The sequence below is a fragment of the Mauremys reevesii genome, linkage group 10, assembly GCF_016161935.1.
Source record: "Mauremys reevesii isolate NIE-2019 linkage group 10, ASM1616193v1, whole genome shotgun sequence".
Lineage (NCBI taxonomy): Eukaryota > Metazoa > Chordata > Testudines > Geoemydidae > Mauremys > Mauremys reevesii.
Genome location: NC_052632.1, coordinates 59,314,236 through 59,341,254, shown reverse-complemented (window position 1 = coordinate 59,341,254; position 27,019 = coordinate 59,314,236). Strand labels below are relative to the sequence as shown.

At 38.0% G+C, this 27,019-nt stretch overlaps 1 long non-coding RNA gene across 1 annotated transcript; it reads right to left on the bottom strand.

Moving 5' to 3' along the window:
- Positions 1-282: 282 nt before the first annotated feature.
- LOC120373674 lies at positions 283-27,019 on the bottom strand. The gene is made up of 3 exons (XR_005585642.1): positions 26,974-27,019; positions 23,584-23,678; positions 283-972 (listed from the first exon to the last, which is right to left on the bottom strand). It is a non-coding gene; the product is annotated as an uncharacterized LOC120373674 (long non-coding RNA).

The following is a 27,019-nucleotide window of genomic DNA, read 5'->3' as shown; positions in this document are numbered from 1 at the left end:
CCACAAAATATTAGCTCTTTTTACAACTGCATGAAGTTCTTGGCTCATTGAATTTGTGGTCTACAATAATCCCCAGATCCTTAAAAAACAAAAGAATTCTCTTGATCCAAGCCAAACCTTAAAAGTTGGGTTTAGTTCAAAGAGTAGGAGAAAGATAGTGTTTCTTGTGGCTAGATATGATATAAATTTCTAGAAACCTAACATTAAGCAACCCTGTTGTTTCAAGAGACTGCAGTGTAGTCATGGCATTAGCTACTTTGGGGAAAGTGAGGAGAAGTTCTGTAAACCAAATAATAATATTTTATTTTCTCCAAGTATGGTACAGTACTACAAGTCTTTATTCTAATTTGACATTTCCTTCCTCTTTGAAGATTTATTGCATAAAATGTTATACAGTGACACTAAGTACCTGTAGTGTTACAGGGGTCAACGGATTGAAGACACATGATAAATCTTGCAGCCACTCAGACACAGAAGATACAGCTATCTCCCCAAACAAAAACAGCCACACAAACACAAACTGAAAATATGAAGAAAATATTTTATCATATAACACTGTAAATATGGGAAAAATAAGAAACCCATTGATGTACACATCAGCAAATCATGCATGAATTTGTTTGTTTTTAGAATGCCTATACTTTTCAACATTTACAATAAACAGAGTGGATGTAATTGTCGCATTATTTGCTCACATATACTTTAATAATCAAATGTGAAAGCAGTCAAAACTTGCCAGATTTCAAGTTTCATTACAGTCCCAAAATTTGAGCCAGGTTCACCAAAGCTGAGCTGAGATTTGAGCAAATGCAAACCAAGTTTCAAGGAAAATGCAGCCATTTTTGGGGTGTCAGGGACAAATTTATGATTTTGAGAGAGGATCATGAGCAATCTTGTGGTTTTACCATGAGTTTCTTTCTTCCCACCATCAGGCAAAGCTTTAAGCTCTCAGCTGACATTGTTCATTCAAACCTAAAAGTCCAAATGAAAGAGGGATGTGAAATTGTGTGTCAGAGTTGGAGTTTAAAGGACCTCAAATTTGTATATCTAATAAACGTTCAATATGAAAAATGTGAAACACATTGGCAAAGCTCTCTTTTTGCCAGTCAGATTTGCTGAGATCTAATAATTATAAAAGGCTCTTATACTTAGTTTCTGAGATGTAATCTGACTTTAATGTTTTATGTAATACATTTAATACGCTTCAGCTATTTTAAATAATGTTTTTATGCCGAATGTCTAACTACATATCCATCTACTTTCAGCTGTAAAACTGTACTATGCTGGTAAAAATAGTCAACATTTTCTACATGAAGTGCTTAAAATTAGGCTCCTAAACTCACATTTAATCACCTATATAGAAGTAGCTTGAGTTTTAGAAATGCTGAGCTACCTCAGCTCCTACAAAGGCCACTTTTATTTGGGTGGCAAAGTGAATTTCGAAGCCTAATGTTAGTCATTAGTTTGAAGAACGTTGGCCAGGACCCTCTAACTGTAGTACTCAACACTTGGCCTACTTGATATAATTTCTCTTTGGTGACTGTCAGTATTCTGACAAGCAACATCAAGTTGGCTAGACTACGATGAAATAGTCATTCCACTCTGCACCAGTTCTTTTGTGCATCCTTGCAGCTTTCAGGGACTCTTAAGAGGTGTCCTGTTCCTTCCATGGTTAGTAGATTTTGCTCACTAAAGACATAATTGGCCAAACCATAACAAGAACCCAAAGGCTGCATATTTCAAATATTCTCTTGGTTAAATCAGACCATCTCTTTTGGTAAGTGATCTGAACTTAGGTAATGAGCACTACAGGAAAACCAAAAAGATCAGAATAATTTAGATAAACTTACAAGAGCTCAAGAAGACAAACAGCTGTTTAAAAATGGAACTATGACAAGGTATGTACTATAAAAATCTTAGTTCTATCTATTTAGGACTTATCATTGGTATATCCAAGTGCCTCCAAAGCATTGAAAAATATACAATATTCAAAATTAAAAAGAAATGTAGGGTCATTTTTCTTTTCCCAAGTAGAGAAAGCGTTTTCTTCTGGACAGCCCTGTCCATGACCTGTCTTTTGCAAGACAGTTTATTTTCTCTAACCGAAGTTAGCAAACAGTCCTTTTACTCATTCCTTGACCCCAGGCTTCAAAGCCACCCTTCCCATGGGTCTCTGGTGCTCCTCCCAGCACCTCAGTTTCAGTCAGCTCGGATCCCTTCCTGGAACAGCAGCCCTGAATGCTTCCCTGAGTCGCTGGCCCCTTGCTTCAGGGACCCACCCTACAGCAGCTGGCACCACTGTAGTGTGGTGGGCCTTTCCTCCCCAGGGCACAGCCTGTCTCTGTCAATCTCCCAGTTGCCTGCTCAGGTGTAGCCCAGCCCTCTTTAATTGGCTGGACTGGGCTCAGCTGCTTTGGTCCAGGGAAGCTGCCCTTTGTCTATCCAGAGGGACCAGCTATCCTGTGACATTATCACATATTTAGTTTTAAACCTGCCTATAGAAAAACACACAGAAAAGACTGCATAGCATGTACAGTTTGATGAAGAAAACAAATCTCTTTCCAATCTTCCTGGCAAGAGAGTTCTTATAAAAGATACATCTCTTCACGGGACTGCTTAGATCACCATCTTGTATGGTTTTCCTAGTGTTTTGTTTAAAGAGAGATTATTTGTCTACTTGACAGTCTGTCCTTTATTCTAACAAATGAAAGCACCCTCAACCCTGGAGTTCATAATATGGTTGGGTAGTTACAGGAGAGATCTACTAAATAGCTTCTCACACCTCGAAAGAACATTACAATGCTGATAGATGGATGCATGTGCTTGTGCTATGAGAGAGAAAGAGGAAGCAAACTAAAGACTGCTCCATTATTAAGTAATGTCTTTTGTTAAACTAAGGCAGAAAGGAAAAAATGGAAAAAAAAATCAGATCCATCCACAGTGGAGATGGTAACAATTCAAAGAAAAGGATATAGCAATCGTCTATTGATTCTGCCTTGCAGTTATACAACAGTGAATGCCACTGAGCAGAAAGCTGTGAAAAATCTGCATGCTTAACAGAAGGGAAGCAGTCACTGGCAGCATTTATTTTTCTCTGTTGTAAAGATACTACTGTGAGGGAGGTACTAGACAGATAGAACTGTAGTTATATTTTCAATCCCAGGCTATGCACGCATTTTGCAAACATTAATTAACTCAACTTCAGTGCACTCTTGGGATTTATAAACACACATTTTAGAGATGAGGATACAGAGGCACAGAGGTCTGATTCTGCTCTTTTTAAAATAATTGGCAATCTTTCCACTGACTGACTGGCCCTGAGTGACTTCCTCACAGTAACACAAATCGTTGTCTGAGCCAGGATTAGAACCCAGTTCTCTATTCCATGACACCAGTCCACCAGACACACTGCCTCCCATAAACACAACACTGACTAGAAATGTTACTTGTACGTAAGATGAAAATTAATGGCACCCTGGGGTAAGTACTACTAGTAGTTGCCTGACACTGAGAGCCAATAATTGCTAAATTCACATATACACTCGTAGATTAAAAATGTGACTTGAAGAGCTCTGTGTAAGCTCAAGAGTCTGTCTCTTTAACCAGCAGAAGTTGGTCCAATAAAAGATATTTCCTCACCCTTCTTGTCTCACTCATAAAAATGTAAGCATTTACACTCATCTTTTACCTTTCCCACATATTTAATCATCACATAACTTTAGGCCTTCAAGCTAACATGATTTTCCCCTCTTCCTAAGGTATTTTCATAGGAACACTTTTATGTACATAATTCATTATCTTCAAGAATAGCCACTGCTAGTACCTACACACACTGTCTTTTGTGGTAGTGAAATGAAGGTGGGAAATGAGTACTGACCTCTTCAAGCCTGCGTATATCATATGTTAACTTTGAAAGTACTTGACAAAATAACACATCCATTTGCTATTCAAAAACAACATATGCTACCGGCATTTGAAGCAGACTAAAAAATATAACTGGAATTTGTGAAATGAGTTCATTTAAATTTGAAATAACACACATTATAATCTGGAGAAATCATGAGGGATTGCTGTATAAACATCTAAAAGAGTTTGATTAGGAAGATATACATGCACTAGGTCTGCCTGGAAACTGAGCAGTTTAAGATCCTGGAGTTTGTGCCACTGTTTTATTTGGTTTGCAGTTGTGTCAGTTCTTCACATACAAAAGCTTTGCTTTTTGTTTCAGGTTTGAACAAACTCAAAATGAAATTCAGTCCACATTGCCAACTTTCACACCAAAACATGCTGAAAGGCAACTTGCCCCACATATTGAAGACAAAACCACAACATGGTCTCAAATTTGATCAAAACACAGTATAGATTTACTCCAAAGGTTCACTTCCTGTTCATAGAAAGACCCAAATCTAAGTTTCCCCATTATTTCAGGTTTGGTTGCAGACATTTTGCAAAGCTCTAATCTCTACAAAAAGTAAAATCATAAATTTGGGGGGAGGGCGGGAGAGGAGACTGAAGGAAAACCATAGAGAACTTGGAGAAGACAACTGTTGCTAATAGTAGGGTTTACTGAACCTATAAAGCTCTATTCCAATAATTCTCCAGTGGATAAACATTTATTTGAATGCAATTTGCAATGGGGTTTGGGAGTTATTACCAGCTGTGAACAGATCAATTATTGAGGGCTTAACTGACAGTGGATAATTAGCTTCTCTATGAACGGTGATTGTGTTTCACTCTGTAGATAGTGTAGTATGAAAATGAGACATATGGCAAAGTCAATTATGGTTTTTTTTCTTAAAACTGTTTTTAATGGTATTTAACTATTGATCTGTTGGATTCCAGTGTATTTTAACGGGTGTGAAGTATCATAAGAGGCTATTATATTTAGGCTGCTTTCTCTGTTAACTACTCATACCTACTTAAACAGAAAGAAATTAGCATATTGTTATTCAAAAGGGTTCTTCCTCAATACAAATGAGGAAGCAAAGAAGAACATTTCAGAGGGCTACCAAATCAACACCACACAGATTACAATTATGTCATGGCCTTATGGCAGACTGAACGAATCTATTATTCACTATTCAATGCAGGTAATGTGCTCTTGAAACCCATGTTCAAAATTCTGTATTTACCCCTTTTAAAATGTTGTTCTGTCTGCCTTTGTCTAGTACTATGGGTCTGGAATTCTAGTGATGATTTTGGTGAAAGTAGTTACCATCTGATGACTATTCTTAGCAAAACTAATTCATGCTCTCAAGCGGACTAGTTTCTAGTGTTCACATCACAAAAGGCTAATATATAATGTTGAAGATCAGCAATGATATAAACATTCATCCCAGAATGGTCTGATCTCCCACCACTACACAAAAGAATTAATATATAGTACTCCCATTATCTTTAAGAAATAGTTACCAATGTAAATAGATGTTTTATTATGGCTTTTCAGTTTCTTTGTCTTGGGGATTTGATAGTGTGTTTTATGGAAAACTAAATAATATTTTTGAACGATGCTCAGGGGAATGAATGGTTTTGCCAATGAAGACTGTGAATCAGAATATCTGGGTTTTATTTCTGGTGTTGCCACAGACTTCCTGTGGGACCATGTACAGTACACATAAGCCAAGATTTGAACAGCAACTAGTGGTTTTCCATGCCTCAATTTCTAGGTGCCTGACTTAAGTCACCTTTTAAGAGGCCTGATTTGCGAAGGGCTAGTGCTCAATAAGTTGTCTCAAGTTAGGCACACAAAAATCACTAGTTGCTTTAAAAAAATCTTGGCTTTAACTTTTCTGTGCCAGTTTCCTTATTGGGAAAATAAAAATAAAAATACTTACCCATCTCATAGAAGTGTGCTGAGGATAAAGTGCTAGAGGTTTGTCAAGATCCCCTGAAAGGAGCTACAGGAATGCAGAGCATCTATTTTTATTAATGAAAACCATTGCCACTATGGAAACCTTGAATTATAGTCTGACTGGAGAAAGGGCAAGGATTGAGTGAATATGGAAACTCATTTAACTTGTCCCTCCTAGATTCGGTAACTCTCAAATTGGGGTATGCATGCATGTACTGTAACTCTAGTGCACACACACTCATTCTTGATTTGTCTGGACAGCAGTAGGAAAGCCTTTTAGGAGATTCTTCCATCCTTGCCATTACAGCTAGGTACTAAATGGAAGTCAGAGCTTTCTAGTATAGTGTTAGATGTTGGATCAAATGTAATAGTTTTAGCAGTATCTGCTTGGTTATTTCAATATTTGATCTCTCCTCCTCTGCCTCTCCCCCAGCCCTTGCCATTTCTTTAAGCAAACTTAATAATTGCAAAGGGAGCCAGATTGAAAGCACAGAAAATAGACTTTTAATTCCTCCAAGTCCCTCCCTCCTTCAACCCCCGGAAAAAGACAGCATGAGCAGGGCACTGTAAACTTCTTCATGCTACCCAAAGAATTTGCATCTCATTGCTTCTTTTGGTGAAAGGGTAAAGTTGTCCAGTCTCCATGTCCATTCAGTCCTTAACCTCTCTGCTGAGACCACTAATAAAGATATCAGTTAGTGCCAATTACCATGGTATTTTTATTCTTTTCTGGTGTACACATCTAGTCCTTAGGCATTAGTTTAAGACCTCAAAGGCAATTACACATAGACTATCAATGGTAACTACTTTCTACCTCTAACAATTTAGTCTCTGGATTAAATCCAGACTGAGATGCAAGAATGGATAAATCAGGCACAGATAGCACTATGCAATTGGACACAGAAAGAAGAATTGCATTACCAAAACCAGTATTTTATAAACAGGAGACGTGTCAACGGTAATCATACTTAATTCTTTTGTAACACTTTTCATCCGTAGATTTCAAAGTAAGAATTAAAAGATATCCCATTCCATGGACTTTCAAAGGAACTGAACTGAGGCCAAAATATCTGAACATAATCACTCCAATTTCTGTCTTATGCTAAAAGTTGTGGGCCACTACCAGTGGGATCATTACATTTCTAATGAAAATGTATTTCCCTTTTGTATCATTTCTATTGTAAAACAGCATACTCATGTAAATACCCACTATTGACCAGTCCACTTGGCAGTAGCATATCCAACAAAAGAAAAAATATGTCTTTTGTGCTTTTTTTTTTTTTTTAAAATACTAAACAGTGATTGGGTCAAATGGCAAGTATCCAGCAATCAGCAAGCAAATGTGTCTATGGTTAAAAAAAAAAGATACACCTCTCAGTAAGTAAAGGCCATAAAACAAATCTTTGGGCTGGTCTATACTGGGGGGAGGAGGGGTAATCGATCTAAGATACGCAACTTCAGCTACACTATTCGCGTAGCAGAAGTCGAAGTATCTTAGTTCGACTTACCTGGCCATCCTCACAGTGGCGAGTTGACTGCTGCGGCTTCCACGTCGACACTGCTTACTCCTCCTGCAGAGATGGAGTACGGGCATCGATTCACGGATTGATTTATCGCATCTAGATGAGACGCGATGAATCGATCCCTGATAGATCAATTACTACCCACCGATCCGGCGGATAGTATAGACGTACCCTTAGTGTAGCTCTTCTGCTACTTGTCATAAAAGTACTGAAACATGTCGTTTTTTATCTTGATGAAAGCAAGTCTCATCTCCTCCAGACATTAAAGCTGTTCTGTTATCAGTTACTCTGTCATATATAATGCTGCATGTATGCTGTGAAAAATACATACTTGTAGATTGACAGCTAAGATATTAAAATGCAATTCCAGCTAGAGTACACCAAATCCTTGATTAATTCTTCAGAAAACAATGGACATCATTACCAACACCAAGTGATTTCAGAGAAGATAGGTATATATCATGGTGCCAGCTTAATGTCTGTGTCTTATGCTGGGGTACGTTAGGTGGAGGCAGCATGAGTATTTCTGAGAAATTTGTTTCCAGGATTAAATGGACAGAAAGGTAACATTTGTTCTTCACGAGAGGGGAAAAAATACCTGTCTCTGGAGAGGACAACAAAGTCAAATGTGAAAAGATTCATTTCATTGAAGACGACCTTTATTTATTTGTTTTTATAGACATTTCTCAGGCACTTCATCTCCTCCATAGTCAATGCATTGACATTCTTTTACATTTTACATACAGTGCATTGACCTCACCATAGACTGTTTGACTAAACCTGGATAGACCAGAATACCTTTCATTGAAGGGCATTATTACATTATTACATTCCTGATCCTCTGCAAAGTTTGCATAAAAATGAAGGCACATAGGGAAACTGACAGTTATTTCTGCTAAAAAAAAATGCTTAATGCCAGTGGAGTTAACCAAAATCTAGAGAGAACTGGCCTGGCTGATGAAAGATATTTATGACTGATACTTCAAGAAGAAAACTAGCAATAAGACATACTTCTTCATTATCAGTGGCGTTGAAATGCTTCTTTTTGCCTTAAGATAACTATTGCTAGCAATCAGGTCACCCCGCTCCTGCCTGGAAGGGCTTAAAGCAGCCCGGGAGAGGGCTGTGGCAGAGAAAAACTGGGCTGATGAGGAAAGCAGCCACAGCTGTAGCCAGTGCAATCAGGGCTCAGCTGGCCCTTATAAGAGGGCAGTTGGCCAGACTCTCTCTAGCTTTGAGAGGGAGATGGACTTGGCTGCAGGGACCTGAGCAGAGTACTTGAGTGGAGCAGGACTGGGGAAAAGGCAGAGGAGCTGGGGAGGCTCCGGCCTGGAAAGCCCCAGGCTGCAGCCTAGCAGAAGGCCAACAGGTACTGGGGTTTGCAGAGGGCAGCCCAAGGGTAGGCAAAGGCAGCCGGTGATGAGTAGGCTGATACTGCAGTCTGCCCCAGTGAGTGGGGGCTAGATGGTGACTGCCAGTAGCCCATGACTGAGGCAAGGTAGGGATAGAGGCTTGGGGGTTCCCCTGGGTGGGGAGACCCTGAAACTGGGGGGGGGGTACTGCCAGAGGGCAGCACCTCAACCTAAAAGGGGCACCGGGGTCCAGGAGGGACACGGGAGCCAGCGAGTAGCAATACCACCAGCCTGCCAAGGGCGCTCCGGAGCTGGAAAGCGAGCCAATTCCCAGACAGCCAGCAGGAGGTGCTGCAGGGTGAGGCCCAGACCTTTACAGGTATCATGAAATGTTTTCTTCTTTTGTTATAGGACGTGCAGCATCTTCAACACTAAATTCAAATACCTGTGGATAGATTGCATTTGCTTTTTCCTTTACTTGTCACTGATCTGTTTTCCAGGAAGAATATGGACATGAAGGACATGGGGCTGAGCCGTATTAATTTATTAATACTGTATTAATGTGCTATTAATAGTGTATTAATACTTGGGTTATGGGAACATTTACTGTATGACTATATGGGGTTAGTTCACTATATGCGTGGATTGGCTGAGTTAGGAAAGAAGTAGGGAGGTAAAATAATTCAAGCAGATAAAACACATCCTGGTAAATAGTACAGGAGATTAAGAAACAGTATCAAAGCTATTAGGTACAAAGATGTTTCCCCTTAGCTCTAGCCAAAAGTTGCACACAGTTTTGCAAAGGCTGGGAACAAAGAGATCAAAAGGACAATAACAGTTAAAACTTTTCTCTCTGTCTAAAGATGGGGGCAGTTGACAGGGAGCTGTTTCCCAGGAGCAGACGTATACAAACACCCACCCATCCATTTGGGAGTTTGAAGCATTTAAGCCCTCTTAACAATCCAGAATGATGGAGGACCTTACATAGGATAGGCAGTCTGTATGCATATCATTTTTTTTACAGTTCCAACTGTGAAGATTAAACAAATGTGTTCTAAGAAAGCTGTTTGATCACTGCTCACAAAGGGAAGGCTTGCAAGGGTCAAACCAATTTGCGCCTGCTGGATAAATATGATTGGTACATAGGGTGCTATAGCCCAAGACCCAATTTTAGAGTGGGAGAATCACAGGAATCCACCCCAGAAAAAGGTAAGAACACAAAGACTAGTACTGGGGCGGGTACACTCAGAGACCAGAGGGGTCAAAGGTGTAGCTAGCCCTGTAACCCTGATAATGGAAAGCCACATGGAGTCTAAGAAAAGAAATAAATCATCGACATTTTCCCTGAACTGATGTTTTAAAATATATATGATAATATATATTATGATTGTTCTTTAGGATCCATAAAGCAAATTAATCAAGTGCCAGAACAGTAAGATACCACAGTGGAAATACTGTGCTATGGCATATGTTCATACGTATTAACTACATTAACATAAAAGGGAATTAAACACACATCTCATTGCATCGTGACAGAACTTTTCCTGTTTGTGGAGAAAGTTTGCATCATTGCTGACCTTCAAATATATACGTCAATATTATCAGAAATATCAGTCCATATGAATGACACAGCCAGTATATTCAAAATATTCAAAATCTCCCTTTGTGTCAGATAAACATTTTCAGCATTCGCACACCTAGAACACCTTAGTGGCCATCCTAAAGGCAAGATGAAGGAAGCACTTACCATGCAGTTGCTGCCAGGAATAGTGCCTGTTTTCATTTTCTGGAATCAAGCTTAGAACTTCTGGCCAAGATTTTCAAATTGACTCAAGAGTTTGGCACCTCAACTTTTGGGGGGTGGGGGAGCTTACTAGAGACACCTGAAAGGAATCTGATTTTCAGAAAGTACTGGGGACCCACCATTGAGATATCAGGCCCCATTAAGAGGTCTGAAGTTGGGTACCCAAAAATCACTAGTTTTCATTTTTTGAAAGTCTTGGCTTATAGCAGCTATCTACCTGAAGATTCACTGACTCTGTTCTACAATGTTCCCTCCTGCATACTGAAAAAACCTCAACTCTGTTTGGGTATTTAAAGTTATGCCATGTTTCAACTGAAACAAAAAGTTAGATATGCAGATATTTACCACATCTCTTCTTTCCTCAGATTTCTCTTATAATTCCAGTTATTCACCTTCAAAAAGTTTATACACGTATTCACTTTACTGCAGCAAAATATTTTATTTGCCTTACACAGCATCTAGCACAAAAGTGCCACACAGAAAAATGTTCTGTCAGAAACTTGACTAAACAAAAAATAAACTCCCTATAGTGCGATCTGAAACTTGTCAGAACTCAGCCACTGACAGATAATCCAGGGGAACATGTTCCGGAGGGGAACTTCAGACAAATGTGCCAAAGGCAAGATTAAAAAGTTAAAGTTCACAATATTACAAATACAAATATTTGACCAATTTAAAACTTACGTTCAGTATAATAAAGATTAGGACATCAGAGTCTCTTTTCCAGGCTAGCGTTTTAATGCAATACCAAAGACCTGCATTTGTTAGTCAACTTAGTTTCATTCTAGGTCACTGGTGTCCAAGTATATTACATAGGTGCCATGTTTTACACATCCAGAGGGAAAGACTACTGCTCACATTGACCTGCCAGCCCGATTGATGTCAAAGATGTCAAGAAAAATAGGAAAGGTTGAGTGTGAAAGCAAAGGACAAATATGAAGCAGCAGAAATGAAGAGCAAGAGATAACTACAGTGTCTCACCATAAAGGTCACTCTCAGCTCAGGTCATGAACTCAAGTCCAACTCCCCTGCTTTCTGACATAGGAAGTATGCGATAAGCCTGTACAGATAGGAATCATAGAACAGTAGCTGTTGATATTATTACCACCAAAGAGGATATACAGGCTCTAATTAAAGCCACATGACATGGTTAAAAAGAAAGAGAAAGCATTGTTTGTGAACTGAGCAGCACTGATAGTGAACTGAACATGAAAGTTGGAGCCCTGAGTTCCTGAATTCTAATCCCAGCTCTGAAACTCACTGACTGTGTGATCTTGGGCAAGTTACTTAACCTCATTGTTTTGTATTCCCATGCACAGTATGAGAATATTATTTACTGTTCTAGAGACATGGCTGACTACCCATTTATTTGTTTTGATTAATAAAAGTCAGGCTCATGTGTCATTACTTGGAGAATTTGAAAGAAAATACTACGTGAGCAAAAGGAAAACAAGAATATAGCAATAGCTGTTGGTCAGTTTTTACTTAATACAGTATAGTTAAGTTAGAAATTTGTGTTTCAGGTTAACCAATAGAGTAGGTTTGCTGTTCATCTAATGATACTCAGGGTGTCAGTGCAATTTATCCATTTACTATACACACATAGAAGAAGTCTGCTTGTGAAAAATCAGTCACTAAGGTTCTGATCTGATAGAGAGTTATAGATATGCTAATTTTAAATATATGAGTAATTCTATGCAAGATCATGTAAGAATTTGAGACTGTGCTACCTCAGGAAAGTTTAGAGATATAATGGCTGCAAATATTATTTTTGTAGCACACTGGGAAAAAAGTGATGGATCTTACATAATCAGGATATCAATTCATAAGAGTTTATGATCCAAGAAGCCAGTTCAAACGTAGAAAACTTGATTTTCAAGATTCCAAATGAGGCTTTCACAAATACTTAGCCCAAATAATAATGATTTTTTTAAAAAAACAGTCAATGATTGATCAGCAAAAGGTGTTACTGGCCTAAACTCTGAAGTGTCTCAGGGATGATTTTTTGTCCTAATTTGGTTTTGTACAAAATAATCTCGACTGAGAACACATCTCAGTCTGCTCCAATATATGATGCAGATCAGAATTATCTAGAAACAAGTAAGGTTCATGTCTAACATAGATATTTTAAAGTGCACTGCAGTGGGTTGAACTTTGATTTTATTTGTTTGTATAAAGTATTCTAATGTGACAAATAAGCTCAACCGCTGAAGTCTATATATATTCCCCTCATTTGCTATTGACAGCAGCTATTTGCATGCAGAGAATACTGAAACACTTTCTTCTTGAGAGCTAATGCAAAGGCATACTACACCCTTGGCTGGGCTGACAACTTCAAACTGTTGTATCTCTGATACTCAGCTGTCAACAACACACTAGTTTAATAGTGCAATTTAGAATCTAAAAAGATGATGAAATATTGGGCTAGACAAATTTTAAAATGTTTTATAGATCACCGCAGCTAAGAAACTCAACAGATTAATTATTCCTGTTATCTTTTTTTGATTTCCCAAGAAAACTAAAAGAATACTTGCTTAGGGAATATCATTGTGACAGTCAAAACTAAAATCAAAAGCATTGATGCATCACCAATTTCAGCCGTCACATTTGGGAGCTTTGGATGCAAAATGCTCTACTATTTCCTTTGGGTAATTCCCCATATTCATGCCTATATGGCATGTAACAAATTTTTAAAACACTCAGATACTGTGTGAGGAGTCTCATAGAAATGGCTATAAATAAATACATAAATAAACTAAGTAAATAACTAACCTACCACAATTTCTGTAATCACCCCCTGCCCCAACAGGAGGCGATGCTATCCATGTAATAAATCCACTAACATATCACATGGTTCTTCAATTTATAACCTCCAAATAAGCCATTAAGTCATCCCAAATAAGCCAATGAGTTCTCTTAAAATAAACATTCTTTTAAACAAAAACAAAACAAAAGGATCTGTTTAATACAAAGATATTATTGTTTTAGATGAAACCAATCCATTGTATTCCTAGGCTCACTGTCCAGCCAAGGTTCAGCTGCAGCTGCTTCCAGTTAGAAGATGTTTTGAAGGCTGCGTCAAAGAACGTGTCAAGCTTTAAAGATGGAGTAACAACACAGTCACCACCATTCTTTCAGTACCATATGCATATTGTCAAACCCATGATAATTTTGAATCAATTCAAACAAACCTTTGAATGGCTGAAGTCATACACAAAAATATCACTAATGAGAAATAAGCTTTGGGTTGTTTTTTAAAATACTCTTAAAAAGTGTAAATGCTGGAAGTTCAAGATCACGTCTTATAAGGAATGGTGCTCCTGATTCTGGAACTCTTATTCACATGAGCAATATTTAATCTTTCAAATAGTCACAATGAGTTAAACAGGACTATTCATGGATAGAATGATTACTTAGATGATGCAAGGTTTCAAGATTGGCCATTGGCAAAAACCTCCTATCTCAGACAAAAGACAGAGTATACTTGATAAAGATACTTCAGAGGGAGCCTACCTAAGTGAATACGGCACTGAATTCAGACTCAGGGAAGCCCTGGGTTCTATTCCTGATTTTGCTGTGTGACCTGGACAATTCACCTCTCCTTTCTGTGCTTCGATTTCTCCTCCCATCCTTTGTCTGTTTTGCCTATTCAGATTGTAAACTCTGTGGAAATGACTCCCTTTCACTATTTGTTTGTACAATAAGACCCCAGTCTCCACTGGGGCCTCTGAAGGCTACTGTAATGCTAATAATAATAAGATAGGCTCTTAATTCTAACAAAAAAATAACCCTGTGGAGACAAGACTAGCTCTCATTGAAGCTTTTAACCAACATAAAAAAAATACACCTCTGAATGGTCTGTGAACATAGTGCTTAGCTTTAAATAAACGTTGATGCTGCTAATAACTAAATATCATTGCCCTGAGCCAGCAGGTTCTGATATAGTTTTGTATATTCCTTACAGTTATTTGCCCCCTAGTTGTGCTTGTTTTCTTTTGAAGAATAATTAAGATTTAATGGCATATTTTCACAGGTTTTTTCTGCTTGGTTTCTTGCTGCCTACTGTGCTGATTGCTTGTGTCTGATCCTGGTCATTACAAGAGCTGTACAGTAATTGCCTATCTGGTGACTCGTTAATGAAGGTCCCCAGTGAGATAAGAAGCTGTTCTTTTGAAGTTCATCATGTTTACTGTTGGGCTTCTAGTCTAATCTATACGTTCAGAACACCTTATTCAATTATTGGAAATTCCTTTCTTCTAGGGATACTGATACCTTGTAAACAGAACCCTTTATCTCTGTGAACAACATGCCTTGCCTCTGATAAATCAAGGCATTTTTACACATAGCACATTTCCTTTTCATCTCTGAAACACTAAGATGGTTCTGAAACAGAATGCCACAATCTTCTGATACAAACAGGTGTTTGGGAATCATGCAGCAACTCTCATAAAAGAGCATTTCTAATACAGTATATTACTAAATTTCAGGTAACAAAAGACATGATGGTAGAGGGCTTGTGGCACTACAAATGTTCTCCAGTTCTGTTCTGACAATTAGCTTAAAAAAAAAAACACTCTCTGTGCCTTAAGTAAAATTAGTACTGAAGATGATTTACTGGTTTTGTTTTATCCGTGATTTATGAGGCTGTTTTTTGGCAATTGTCCTATTCTTTCAAGACAGCTGTAAACCAGTACAGGAGGTACACTAATTAGCTGCAGAATTCTCCTTAGTTCTCTCAGTTTGCCTAAATAAAATTTTAAAGGGAAGAGAGTAGCTCTCAGCAGAATGTTTCCAGAGTGACTGTTGTAAGAGTGAGAGATGGCAGGAGCTGTTGCCACAGAGACCAGAGACAAGTGCTCCAGAAGGCTTAGTTAAAAATGTTCACTGGGATCCCTCCCAATACATGAGGACTGCAAGGACTCTCAAAAAAAATAAAACAAAGAGTTTCTATGGCTGCGTAAGGAGAATTTCAGGAGAAGATAGCCCTGCTGGATCCTGTTTTGACTTGGTGTTTTCCAACAAGGGTGAATATCATTATAGGATCGCTTGGAAAGTTGAACTGTACTGTACATAGGGTGGTGTGATGCATGTTGAAGGCAAGTTCATGTTCAGAGCTAATACAAAGAGCTGCAGAAAACCATAATTTACAGCTAACAATGGGCAGTTTTATAAGTCCTACAAACCACAGGAGCAATGCCATGTATTCCTGAGTGCCATCTACCAGCACCTGATTATTAACTATTTAAATATAGGTTTCAGAGTAGCAGCCGTGTTAGTCTGTATCCGTAATTTGTTAGTCTTTAAGGTGCCACAAGTACTCCTGTTCTATTTAAATATATACAGACATCTCTGTTGTATAGAGCATTCCTGTAACAGCTTTCTTCAGAACTCAGTGAGCAAGGAGTTAATAGCTTGAAGCAAAAGGATTTTTCCCAAATTCAGTGTGTACAAACCCAAAAGTTATGAACATTTGGTTAGGGCTGTTCTGTAGGATGGTCAGTGGGCCAGTATACGTGAGAGAGAGAAAACTGACCAGAAAGGAAAGGCGCTGACATGGAATGAACATAGGAGAATAGGGCTCCCGTACCAAAGCAATGTTCAAATTTCCTTTCGTGAAATGAAAGCAACAAGAAGCAGTCAATGGATATGGCAGAAACTGAATCTCCTATCAAACAACGAATATTATATGTAATTAATTTAGCACTGACAGTTTCTCAAACCACAGGGGTAGGTGGAGTACATCACTTACCTCTTCTAATCCAGCCATTGCAGTGAATATGTCCACAACAGAGTTGCAATAATAGTGCTCCTGTGGTTTATGAATGAATTTGGTATCATTAGTATAATTGCAAAAGGCTGTGTTGTATTAGAAACTTTCCTTTTAAACTGAGTGTTTAAAAAAAATTACAACATAAGCTTCAGCTGCGGAAATCTAGCATTTCCAAAATATGATTCACTTCTGAAACTTAACAGGTCAACACCAGAGTCTAATACAACTCTTAATCACGTGACAGCAAATATTTGTTCAGACCAAACCTTTAATAATCTTTTCCTAATTAATAAATCAGTTTTTATAATAAAGAAGAAAAAAGCTAAGCTCTGTAGGAGAAAAAGAGAGAAAATCCAGTGATGGAAGAGTCCTCAAACACCTGCATATTATAATTTACATAGCTCTTTTCAGTTGCATGTTTATTATTATTATTTATTGCTTTGCTTATGTACAGACACCGGTAGTTTTGTCTTTCAAATACTGCCTTTTTAACTAACTGTACTAAGTTAAAAGACCAAAACATTTTCTAACCTTGTTACTTAAAAATTTAAGTGAAGAGACTGAGAAAGGGTTTGTTTTTTTTACTTAAGACATAGCTGGTTAAAATATGCAATATTTGAAAGACAATTACTGGTGCAGAAACACGGTAGTGTGTAATGTAGGCACGTAATCCAGGAAGCCTTCATTACTGGGATTTCCATCTTTTACAAATACTTTCCTTTCTTTTTTAATTATAAACCCATTTTATTAGGAAAGGCACATCAATTTAAGACAGTAGGCCTGGATATGAAGATGTTTCATGTTCATGGAAAGCAGAAAAAAGGCAAATGGGAAATCTTCATCTTACTTGATATGACCTACTTCAATTTAAAAAGAGAGAGAAAAATTGCAAGACACCAAATGATTTGTGCCAATTTTCTTGACATTTCATTCAGTCATTCTCAGAGCGGTGTCCTCTAGAGCGGTCACTGATAATCTTTATAAAAATCCAATTTTAATTTTTATAAACAGGCATATATTTGGTTTTATTGATTTACCAAGCCATTTATTCTAAGAATTGCCTTGGCCTTTTCCACGAAGTTGCAAACAGTTTTCATGCAAATGAAATCATTCAAATTTGACAGAATTAAACTACATAAACTCAAATGTTTGCCTTGATATTTGAATATGAGCATTAATTATAGAATGAGAGGTATCTTTTCATGGAATGTATAAGCAATTCTCAGTTTGAAAGTGTTTTACAAGAGAGGAAACTTGCTTCTAGGGTTTTACTTTGAGATTGTGTGTCAGCACCAACCTGATCTTAGATGAACAGAGATATCTAAAGAGTTTATTTTAAAACTATTACCTTCTTTGAAAGAGCAATAATCTTTAAAAACAGATTATCTCAGATATAATGATATTGGGCCAACTTCTGCTTTCAATCACATTGTTTAAATATGGAGTAACATCACCAACAAACTGTAGAAGCCACTAAGAATTCAGTATTTGACAACTATTACTCCAAGGTATCACAGATCTCTTAATGTCTGTGTATTTCAGATATCAAAGTGTTGCAACCCTACATAAATGCTGACTTCTTAATTTTAACCACTGTATGAAAGTCTACCAGTAGAACCAACTCTTATTTGGTCATATATTTGTAATATATGAAAAAAAAAAGTAGTATTGTAATTGAGACCAGAATTTGGCCCTATATTTCTCGAAATTAAACCTGCCTGACAATTCTCTGCACTAGGGGAGAGTGAAGGCTTTAACATTCCATCTCAATTCTAGTCCAACATGGGACAGTAAATTCTATGTTTCCTTAGTTACTGGGATTCCTTTAAAATCCTTCCAAAGGATAGATCACGTATGTATCTGGATCAGTCATTAATTTTATTCCATTACTCCAGGTAACACTATGTGGAGCTCCTATGATCATAAGCATAGAAAGGTTAATGCTTGTTATGTGATTTGGGGGAATCTATCTATGTACATCTTGTGCATTCTGGTTGTTACTGGGGAGTGTGTGTCAGACTACAAACTCCATTCTGAACGTGGAGATTGTTTTACTTCTATGCTGTCTTTTGCCTCCATATTAAGGAGGTAGCAGAAGAAATTCTTGCACTTAGTCCAGAGTTAACAATGGAGAGTCATTAAACTTTGACCATCATCCTTTCTAATGAAGCATCCTTGGACAAAAAGATGGCTACTGCCCAGAGCACACCAGTTTTTTCAGGTCTGAAGTCCAAAAGAAAAGTAACTAAGCAACAGATCACCTTATGAGGCCAATCAGAGGTTTACCTGAGAAAAGGGGATGGAGGCGATAGAAGAAAAGGTCTCTCACTAGCCATTTTAGAGTTTGCCTGAGTCTGTATATCCTATGTGCAATCTAAAGTATAGAATCATTGTGTCTAGAAACCTTTGCAAAGCCTGTGTGTATTATGTGTGACACCTATCACATGTCCTTGAAGATGTAAATGGTAAACCCAGAGAGCTCCCAAGGTTGGAGTTATGGAAAAGGGTGTGCTTCATCTAGTGGGCAATCTTGGTGCCAACGATAGTCTTTAGAAGAGAGGGCACCTGGGCTGTGGAGCTCCATTTCCATGAAGGGAAAACAGTCTGACAGTCTGTGCCTAGCAAATGTGCCAGAGAGGCTAAGGGGACAAACAGTGCCGCAGCCTTCTTTGACCAAGGGCCGCTTTAAAGTACCTGGCCCAGTGTGATGAGAACCAAACACAATACACTGATGAGCGTCCAGCAGAGGTAAATACACACACTAACACAGAGCATGGCTTGATCCCTGACCTTCACTTTATAACAGTATTAAGAAAAAGGGGGGAAATAGAACAAAATGGTTCTATTTTTAAATGATCATTATTTAAAGAGATTTAAGTGCCCCTGGGAGCACCCACCTCCTGTCAAAGGAATGGAAGAGGGCTTATGGCAGTGTGGGAGCCTGGCGGAGCTCCCACTTAGCAGCAGCATGGGGAGACAGCAGGAGGCAGCCCAGCTACTGAAGAGAGAAATGTTTCAGCAACCTTAGAGCAGCAGGAGGCTAATGAAGAGAGCAACAAAGACAAAAGGCTTTTTCCAGCACTAGGTGGTGTCTTAATTCAGTCTCTTCAGAGCTTAAAATAAACAGAATTCCAAAGTTCTGGTCTTTAATGATTGAATTAAACAGTGTTTCTGGTTCCTTCTCTTCAGAGATAGAGAACCAGAGTTCCCAAGTAACCTTGCCTCAATGCCAAACAGAAGGATTGTTCCATTTATATTCAGGATTAAAGAAAACAGAGTTCAAATTCCATTACCTCAGGTTTACAGTGACTCTCCATTTCATGGGATCCCCCTCTCCAGGCAGCCAGACTTCCTCAGAGCACATTCTCAATAACCAGGGTTTTCCTTCATAAAACTCCCAACTGGTTGACTATGAGGCTAATGGACTAACTGCCGCTTCTAGCCACTAACCTACAGAGTGTGACATGATTCCCAAAATGGTTTTTCTTATGACACATCCAGACAACAGTCCAGTATAACCCACCACAGGGGGGTAAAGGTGTAGGGGGTCTCCTGTCATAGTGGAAAGACCAGAACAGGTACTTAACCAAGGAGGAAGAGCACTTTGTGATGTGCAGGGAGTTAAAATACATGCACAAATGCTCTTTGGGTAACTGGGTATTCCAATGTTTGGAAGTCCCAAATCTTTCCCAACCATGGATCTGTTCAACAAGCCCTTACTGAGAACTTCCATTATAGTCAGTGCGCTGAGTAAGAGTTTACAGGATTGGGCCCTAATTAGTTAATGTTTGTACAATTCTTTGAAAAATGGAAAGCTCTGTATAAGGGTGAAATATTATTATTAGACATGACAGATTCATGAAGCACACTGAAATTTGAAGCTTGCATCTTGTTCTCAATACATAAAATACTATTGGATCAGATATCCAGACAATAGTGAAACTCATATTTAAAAGGCAAGTAATTCCACAAAAAGGCTTCAACATGAAAAGGAATATATGTCTTGACTCTCAACTTCTTATTCTTTTTTAGTTTAGAACACAACACACACTTGCAGCAGAATCTAAATTCTCTCTCTTGTACTATTTAATATAATAAATTCTATTATGATTCAGGTCTTATTATCATAGTAAAAAGGAAAAGTAATACAAAGAATTTCCAAAGGCATCACTGTAACACTGTAACTTATTGTTAAGCAGCTCAAAGGGATTAGCATGTAGGACTTTACCAATCTCAATTTTACAATCTGATTTCCCCTCCAGACATCAAATGAAAATCTGAAAAAGAAACCATTTGCCTTACAATGGTAGGTCAAGAGGGTCAAACACAAATGGAACGTGTTCTGTGATTCTAACTGTTCTTTATAACTCATTTTTAATATACAAATCAGATTTCAGTTTCCTCACCATCCTCATCCCATATTCCCACAAATTATTCTACCATATTTGGCATGTGTGATACATACCGGGGAGTTCAAGGTTGTTTCACTCCTGTGCAAGTGTGAACAAAGGATATGCATGAAGAGAGATCCTACTGAACCCGGTGCATTGAGTGGAAGTAAGTCTTATGCCCTATCGCATTGTTTTATTCTTAAAAGTACAAATAAAAAATCAGCTGGGCTCGGGTGGAAATTTTTGGGCACTCAGCATCTCACAGGAATGCATGAAGGTATTGTATTGTCTTCACCAAAACCTACCGCTCAGACCATTGGCTCTTGCCTTATTTAGTAATGTCAAAAAGACAAACATACTATTTACAAACCAAGAAATAAAGCTTAGAGTTAAATATGTTGTTGTTGTTGTTTTCAGATTGTATACCAGCTTAGTCTTGAATTTAGAAAATTCATACACACCAGTACATCCTGAAGCATGAAATATACACAAACTTGTCACCTGATCAAGAACTGTAGGACACAGCAGGATGGAAAAACTCCAGCTGAAAATGGTTATATTTGTACATAGATATTTTGTAAAGATTTGGAAAGTGGTCATTCCTGTCTCGGTAACAAAACATGATAATCTAAATAAAAAGAAAATTATCTAAAGCTTATACTAAAGATAGCTGAAATGATACACAAAATCATAACCATCTGACTACATGTAATTCTGGAATGAAACAGTCAGGCACTCTCCACTGGCATTCCTCATCTGACTGGCCACAGCTTGAAAACTATTATGCTTAGGAACCTGCCATAGCATCTGTTAACACATCTTGAAGTAGAGGCGCAGTGTGCCAAATATCAAAATAATAGCTTTAGTGGTTAAGGAGCAATTATAGAGTGAAAATGCAAAAAGGTTCATCACTGACAATTTTTCTCAAACTGAGTTTCTAAAGTATCACACCTGTTTTTAGCCCTGCGAATCCTATTAAGGTTAATGGGAGAAACAGTCAGTCAGTCAGTAATGTAAGCCTTTTCTCTCTCTCTTTGCAAAACGGAGGGGCTATTGTCTAAAATACAAAACAGTGCCTAAATCAATGTTAGGTTTTTACATTGTTAGAGGTGTTTTACTACAAAAATATGGTATTACAAGTAGAGATGATAAGATAGCAGATATAATACATGTTAAGTTATTGCCCTGTTGAATGTTGCTTTTCTTTTAAAGGAAGTAAGATGTTGTATACATTTAGATTTCATAATCAAATTCTTGCCTTGAATATACACATCTTTCAAGGGTAAAATCCTGGTCCCATTGAAGTCCCTGGGAGTTTTGCTATTGTCTTCAATGTGCAGAGGAGCACATTTTGGCAATACAAGATCTACTCGTGGACAGAAGAATCAAAGAATTTAAAAAGCCTTGAATGAAAAGCTCATTTCTGAGTGAACTTTCAACCTATTAAGTGTGAAGGTGAATCAAAATTTTTATTCTAACAAGATCTCAAGTCACTAATATATGGAACTTATGGTAGTAGGGTGCCAGTTATCCTACAGCACAGTAGCACTCCTCCTTAATCCTATAACACTCCCACAAGGGCGAGTGAGATTATTTTCTTTTCTCTATTGTGGGAAGAATAGATTCATATTCTCTCAGTACTTAGGAATGAAACTGTTATATCTACAAGCAGAAAATCTGCACACTCTACATAGTCAATTTTTAAATAAAATATGAGCCATGCAGGTACTCTCAAAAGCATTATATTGTTGAAGACATGATTTCCTCTAAGGACCAAAGACTATAAACACGTATGTACATGATTAACTTTACTCATGTGAGTAACTCCAATTAAGTCAAAAGAATTACTCAGATAAGTACGATATTCATGGGTATAAATGTTGGGGCGATCATTTGCTCTTTGATTTCAAAAGAAACAAACCATTTTTGACAACATTGGCTTGTCCCAATATCACAGGGGAAATTTCAGACATCATATAGCTTACAAGAAACTTCAGCAAGAAAATGTACAACATTCTTCAAAAATAGAGTTGCTTTCAAACATTTAAATGAAAGCAAGAAACTTTTTCAACCCCTGAATATTCATTCTGCTCTTTTTCATGTAAATATTAAACACTGTGAACTGTTCCAAATCATCTCTCTTGTGCCAGTGCTGAGTGATTCCTGGAAAGCGCTCAGGACCCTCAACTCATACTGGGGAGTCCATCATGCCTCCACGAGTAGATCAGCCCCTTGCCTTATTATACCCCCTTCACAAAAATAATGTTGCATAAGCCTTTTGGGGGAGGGACTGTCTTTTTGTTATGTTTCCTGATCCATAACTGGGGCTGCTAGGCACTGCAGCAATACAAATAATAATAATAAATAAATAAATGTATTTATGTAGTTTTTTGTTTGACTTTATTGGGTCACCTCCACTGCGTTCCTTAGGAAGTAACCATGAAAAGATATCTTGAATATTTTAGAACATTAAGTAAGTTTTAGTGCCAGTGATATTTGCTGTATTCATACACTACAACATACTTCTCGGAGGATAAAATTCACTCCATGTTTGCCACCCAACTCTGAACAAAGTCCAAATAAACCATCTTTGCAGGAAGACCTACACATTGATTGGGGAAGAGGGAATCTACCACTTCCACCATCAGTCAAGGCCTGACCCATGGTCTGGACTATCCCTTCATCATTCTTTGTGCTGTCTTACACAGAACATGTGTAGAGGCCAACTCTACTGCAATAAGATATGGAATCTACCTATGTGCCTGTATCATGGCTGCTTTCCCCACTGATATGGCTCTATAAGTTTGTGCCTTTCAACAACCCCTTTGCCCTGGAGGAATTTCAACAACATGGAAAAAGCTATAACATTGCACACTAATAGTGCAAACTTACCACAGTGCTTCACTGGTATGTCTCCACCACAACATGGACAAATCAACTCTAATCAATTCTCCATCTTCATGGAGTCTTTGGGCTTCCTCCTGAAACTGCCAAAAAGGATGAAAATTAGTGTCAGATTTAGGGTTTAATCATAGAAAAGTAGGGCTGGAAGGGACCTTGAGAATCATCAAGTCCAGTCCCATGGACTGTGGCAGGACCAAGTAAATCTCGACTATTCATGACAGGCATTTGTCCAAACTTTTCTTAAAAACCTCAGATTATGGGTATTCCACAACCTCCCTTAGAAGCATATATCAGAATTTAATTATAAGGTTAACAAGTTTTTCCTAATATCTAACCTAAATTTCCCTTGCTGAAAATTAAGCCCATTACTACTTGTCCTATCTTCTGTAGGCACAGAAAACAATCATTCAGTGTCCTCTTTATAACAGCCCTTAACATATTTAAAGATTTATCAAGTCCCCCTTTAGTCTTCTTTTCTCAAAACTAAACATGTCCTCTTTTTTTTTAACCTTCATAGGTCAAGTTTTCTAAAACTTTTATCATTTTTGTTGTTCTCCTCTGGACTCTCTCCAGTTTATTCACATCTTTCCTAAAGTGTGGGGACCGGAATCAGACACAGTACTCTAGCTGAGGCCTCACCAATGCAGAGCTGAATGGGACCATTACCTCTCATATCTTACATACAATACTCCTGTTAATACACTGCAGAATACTAGTCTTTTTCATAGCTGCAGCGTACTGTCAACTCATTCAATTTGTGATCCACTATAACCTGCAGATCCTTTTTAGCAGTACTACCACCTAGCAAGTTATTCCCCATTTTGTAGTTGTGCATTTGATTTTTCCACCCTATGTGTAGTGCTTTGTACTTGTCTTCATTTAATTTTGTCTTGCTGAATTCAGAGCAGTCTTCCAATTTGTCAAAGCCATTTTTAGTTTCTAATCAAATCCTCCAAAGTGCTTGCAACCCTACCCATCTTATTATCCTCTTCACATTTTACAAGCATATTCGCCATACATTATCCAAGTAAATAATGAAAATATTGAATAGCACCAGATCCAGGATCACCACTGCGGGACCCTACTATATATGCCCTTCCAGTTTGACAGCAAACCGCTGATAACTACTCTGAGTACAGTCTTTCAACCAGTAGTTTGGAACCACTTTATAGTAATTTAATCTAGACTACATTTCCTTACTTTGCATATGAGATTGTCATGTAGAACTGTGTCAAAAGCATTACTAAAATCAAGATATATCATGAGTATTGCTTCCCCTCTCCCCACTAGGCAAGTAACTCTTGTCAAAGAAAGACATTAGGTTGGTTTAATATGATTTGTTCTTGATAAATCCAAGCTATTATCCTCCAGGTGCTTACAAATTGATTGTTAATAATTTGCTCCCGTATCTTTCCAGGTATTGAAATTAGGCTGACTACAAATCTCCTAAATCCCCAGGTCCTCTTTGCTCTACTTTTTTAAAGAAAGGTTCTATATGTGCTTTTGCAGTCCTATGTGACCTCACCTGTCCTACAGGATTTCTCAAAGACAATTGCTAACAATTCCAAGATTGCTTCAGTTAGTTCCTAAGTACCATAGGATGAATTTCATCATGCCCTGCCAACATAAATACATCTAATTTACCTAATTTTCTTTAATATGATCTTTCCCTATTTTGGCTTGCATTTCTTCCTCCTTATTGATATCTTTACTTGTGTTTAGCATCTGGTCACCATTAACCATTTTAGGAAAGACTGAAGCAAAGTACACATTAATTACCTATTTCATGGTGCTTTCATTATGGCATTAGTTATTAGCTCTCCTTTCCCATTAAGTAGAGGACCTACACTTTTCTTCATCTTTCTGTTGCTCCTTAAGTAGATAAAGAACATCTTCTTATTGCCTTTATGTCCCTTGCTAGGTGTAACTCATTTTGTGCTTTAGCCTTTCTGATTTTGTTTCTATATGCTTGTGCTATTCTTTTGTATTCCTTAGCAATCTGTCTATACTTCAACTTTTGGTAGGATTCCTTTTCTATTTTCAGGTCATTAAAGATCTCCTGATGGAGCCATATTGGCCTCTTACTATTCTTCCTATCTTTCCTTCACATCGGGATAATTTGCTGTTGTGTCTTTAATATTGTCTCCTTGTGAAACTGCCAACTCTTCTGAACTTCGTCCCTTAGATTTTCTTCCCTAAATTTGTTGAAGTCTACTTTTTTGAAGTCCATTGTCCTTATTCTGGAAATTGTGTTTTGATGTAAGACTTTTTCAACAGATGTCTGGGTAGTTAACATCCCCCTGTAATTTGCGATATACAGAAATAGCCGCAATGAACAGAAGGGAGTCCACCATGTCATTTCACATTAGTCACCAAACAATCCTGGGATGATGGACAGTTTTGGCCAGCAAAGGAATTTGGATAGCCAGCGAAAGTAAAACTAGAATCTCCATTTTAATAGTTAATCACATTCCAGAAAGCTGAATGATATATAATAGATTTAAATACACTAATTCATAACCAACTATATTAATTAACTTACTGTACCAAAAATCACTTCAGAGACATTTTAGTAGATACATTTTAGTCTTATATAAATGAAAGGAACTTTATCCCATTCATCTCTATAGTATTCTACATCTAACACAACTGACATTAAGTAGATTAAAAAATAAAAGCCAAATGCACAGTATTTTTATGGCTAATGAACAATAGCCATTTACTGTCTCTTGTAGCATTACAACATAAATGCCATCTAAATTAATACATATTCCAATTAAGATTAAATAATTAGTGGCTGCAAATTGGTGCTGGTGGCTTCTCATTTAAATGCAAAATGAAATCACAACAAATCATTTGGCAACATTTGAAAACAATATAGGAAGGCTATGGTATATAATTCTGGAGGTGAGCTGTAAGTTTTAATGCTGAAGTCAGAGAATTAGTAAATCCAGCCTCTCTGTTAATTAAAGACAAGACTGCTCAGGTAAATGGACACAATGACTATGTCTTTACTTGTGACAAAGTTCCTCCTCTACCTTGGTGGGTCCTGCGCTTATTGGCAGATTTTCTCACCTCAGTGATCTTCCCCACAGTCTGGATCAACTCCTCCTGTGTCTGATCAGGAGTTGGGAGGTTTGGGGGGAACCCAGGCCCGCCCTCTACTCCAGGTTCCAGCCCAGGGTCCTGTGGATTGCAGCTGTCTATAGTGCCTCCTGTAACAGCTGCATGACAGCTACAACTCCCTGGGCTACTTCCCCATGGCCTCCTCCAAACACCTTCTTTATCCTCACCACAGGACCTTCCTCCTGGTGTCTGATAACACTTGTACTCCTCAGTCCTCCAGCAGCACTCCCTCTCACTCTCAGCTCCTTGTACCTCTTGCTCCCAGCTCCTCACACGCACTTCCTCTCCTCTGGCTCCC